The sequence below is a fragment of the Mesoplodon densirostris genome, chromosome 1, assembly GCF_025265405.1.
Source record: "Mesoplodon densirostris isolate mMesDen1 chromosome 1, mMesDen1 primary haplotype, whole genome shotgun sequence".
Lineage (NCBI taxonomy): Eukaryota > Metazoa > Chordata > Mammalia > Artiodactyla > Ziphiidae > Mesoplodon > Mesoplodon densirostris.
Window position 1 is genome coordinate 147,922,226 of NC_082661.1, and position 4,100 is coordinate 147,926,325.

Sequence of the window (4,100 nt, forward strand, 5' to 3'; positions counted from 1 at the left end):
ACAACACACTGGGTGTGTAAGCACCACCTGGCTCTCTTCATGTCGCCCTGTGGGAACTGGAGCTCAGAACCAGTGCAAATGCTGATACTCTGGCTACTGCTATGGGTATGAATGATATATTGTTCTTTGTCTCTGACTCAGGAACCTTCTGTCTTCTGCCAGAATGTAACGGTGGCAGGCTAACTTGTTAGCTTGCAAGTAGGGTAAAATCTCCAGGTTCCCTACAGTACCCCAGTTCCTGTGTTGAGTTCTTTCCTAAGACACATCTGTACCTTTGCCCTTCAGCTTCCTGAGAGAATCCTGTATCTGCATCTTTTTTTTTTTAACATCTTTATTGGAGTATAATTGCTTTACAATTGTGTGTTAGTTTCTGCTTTATAACAAAGTGAATCAGTTATACATATACATATGTCCTCATATCTCTTCCCTCTTGCGTCTCCCTCCCTCCCACCCTCCCTATCCCACCCCTCTAGGTGGTCACAAACCACCGAGCTGATCTCCCTGTGCTATGCGGCTGCTTCCCACTAGCTATCTATTTTACGTTTGGTAGTGTACATATGTCCATGCCACTCTCTCACTTTGTCCCAGCTTACCCTTCCCCCTCACCCTATCCTCAAGTCCATTCTCTAGTAGTTCTGCATCTTTATTTCCATCTCTGTATCTGCATCGTAAATGGGCTTCCTTTACTTGTAAACAAAATAGTCCTGATACGGCCAAGAAAATCTGTTTCTTTTTGAAAATTGAACAATGGGGGAAATATTCAAGTGGTTTTCTAAGTGCTTTCATTCAACAAATCTTTATTGAGCCGTTCCAGGTATTTTGCTGTATGCTGGGGCTACAATAGTAAGTAGCGTGTGGTTCATAGAGGTTTAATTCTCATAAGAGAAACAGCCTAAAGTATAAGTAAAGCAACACATAATAGTTGCAAATTGTGAGAAGTGTTGTGAAGAAAACGAAAAGGAGATGAAGGAAGGGAATAAAAAGGGAGGCTACTTTACAAAAAGTGATTGGAGAAGGTGACTTTGCGAGAGGCATATTTAAGCTGAAATGTGAAGAATGAGAAGGCAAAAGGTTGGTACAAATTGAAGGAACAGTAAGTGCCAAAGCCTTGAGATGGGAAGCGCTTAGGAAATGTGAAAATTGAGAGAAGAACAAATGTGAATAAATGTAGTGAGGAATGGGAAGAATGCCAGGTGGGGACTTAGGCCAGATTATTCAGGGATTTACTCTGTGTACAATGGGAAGCTGTTGGAGGGTCTTAGGCATTTAAGTGACAGGACCCAATTTACATTTAAGAAAACAAGTTTTGCTGTTGTGTGTGGGATAGGCTGGAGGAAAGCAAAAGTGGAAGCAGAGAGGCCAGTTAAGAGTTTGTTGCTTTGTCCAGGAGAGAAATTATGATGGCCAAAAACAAGTGGTAGCAGTGGAGATAGAGAAAGTGGATTCTGTGTACTGGGGAGACTGGGACAGTGGATGGGGGTGGCAACCTGGGGGAATGGTGGGTGGGGAGGTTTGGGGCTGTAGAAATTAAGATTGCCATTTGGGGCTATGTTTAGTTGTATATTTCTGTGCAATGCCAAAGGGAAGATATCAGGTTGGCCATTGGAAATTGGAGCCTAGAGTTAGATGTGAGATATAAATTTGAGGGTCATCAACAAATACATGGTATATGGTCCCAGGATCATAATTTCCAGGATTTGGTGCCTACTCTCCCAAAATTTGGGCATGCAGGAACTTCTGAATTTCCTGCAAACCACCCACAGAGCATGAAGCGCCGGGAGTACCATCTCCAGATTTCTCTCTGCCTAATGGTGCCACCATTACTATTTTTTTTTTTCTGTTATGGCTATTCCAGGTTGGTGAGGGTCTTCCTGTAAGGTGGCCTCCTCCCAGAGACCCTGACAGAAAGGTGCCTTTGATTTCAGCCTCTACCTCAACCTACCTGGAGGGTTTTTACTGACATAGTTTAATGGGGTAGAGTTCTGGGTCCTTTCTCAGATTTATATCTATCCATGTTCATGTCTGTAATCTAAAATAACATTCCCTCCCTCTCCCCCAAGCAAAAGTGTTTCTTCTTTAAAGACTTTTTAAAAACAGTGGGGGGTTTTTTGGACATATAAGTTAGGTACTCTAGCATTCACCCATTTTAGGTTTATAATTCAATGAATTTTAATAACTCACAAAGTAATATACAAAGTTGTGCAACCATCATCACCATCCAGTTGTAGAATATTTCCATCACCCCCTAAAAATCTTCTGTGCCCATTGGCAGGCACTTTGTTTCCTCTCCCATGGTTCTAGGCAAACACTAATCTATTTTAGGCACTTTTTTGGCCTTTTTTAGACATTTCATATAAATGGAATCATACAGTATGTGGTCATTTGTGTCTGGCTCCTTTTACTGAGCATAATGTTTTTGAATTTCATCTGAGTTGTAACATATATCAACATTTCATTGCTTTTTTATTGCTGAATTTCCTTCCTTTGTACGGATATACATTTTTTTTTTTTAATATTGAGCCTTCTTTTAATTTATTTATTTTTATTTTTAGCTGTTTTGGGTCTTCGTTTCTGTGCGAGGGCTTTCTCTAGTTGTGGCAAGCAGGGGCCACTCTTCATCACGGTGCGCGGGCCTCTCACTGTCATGGCCTCTCTTGTTGCGGAGCACAGGCTCCAGATGCGCAGGCTCAGTAGTTGTGGCTCAACGGGCCTAGTTGCTCCGCGGCATGTGGGATCTTCCCAGACCAGGGCTCGAACCCATGTCCCCTGCATTAGCAGGCAGATTCTCAACCACTGCACCACCAGGGAAGCCCGATATACAACATTTTGTTTATCCATTTGCTTGCTGATGGCCATTTGGGTTGATTTTGGCTATTATGAATAACACTGCAGAAATAACATTTTTATTCACCAACCTCATTGTGTTGTTGAAAGAATTACATAATATTTTTTATTGAAGTATAGTTGATTTACAATGTTGTTGCAATCACTGCTGTACAGCAAAGTGACTCAGTTATACACACATATACATTCTTTTTTTATATTCTTTTCCATTATGGTTTATCACAAGATATTGAATATAATTCCCTGTGCTATACATTAGGACCTTGTTGTTTATCCATTCTAAATGTAACAGTTTGCATCTACCAACCCCAAACTCCCAGTCCATCCCTCTCCCTCCCATGCCCTCCTTGGCAACCACAAGTCTGTTCTCTATGTCTATGAGTCTGTTTCTGTTCTGTAGATAGGTTCATTTGTGCCATATTTTAGATTCCACATATAAGTGATGTCACATGGTATTTGTTTTTCTCTTTCTGACTTACTTCACTTAGTATGATAATCTCTAATTGTATACATATTGCTGCAAATGGCATTATTTAGTTCTTTTTAATGGCTGAGTAGTATTCCGTTGAATATATGTACCACATCTTCTTTATCCATTCATCTGTTGATGGACATTTAGGTTTTTCCGTGTTTTGGCTATTGTGAATAGTGCTGCTATGAACATAGGGGTGCATGTATCTTTTTGAATTATCATTTTGTCCAGGTATATTCCCAGGAGTGGGATTGCTGGATAATAAGAATTATATAATTTTTAAAAATTGTGGGTTAAGGGTATAATTTGGGGTGAATTTTCCTCTATTTTCCAATTTTTGGGGGAAATTTGGTTACACTGTGTGTATCGTTTTAAAACTAAACTTTATTTATTTGATTTAAAATTTATCATGAAATAGTTTAGTCATACACAAAGGCATAAGGATTATAATAATAAAAAATCATGTACCTACCACAGCTCAAGAAATAGATGTGGGAAATTCCTCTGGGAATTCCCTGGTGGTCCAGTGGTTAGGACATGGTGCTTTCACTGCCGGGGCCTAGATTCAATCCCTGCTCGGGGAACTAAAATCCTGCAAGCTGCACAGTGCAGCAGAAAAAAAAAAAGAAAAAAAAAAGAAAAGAAAAAAGAGAAATAGCTCTTTGTCCAGGAGATAACTGCTATCATTAATTTGTATTTTCATTCACATTCATATCTATGTGCTTTTACATGTATACATTCTTACAAAATACCCAGTATTTTTTGCATGATTTTAGACTGAAGA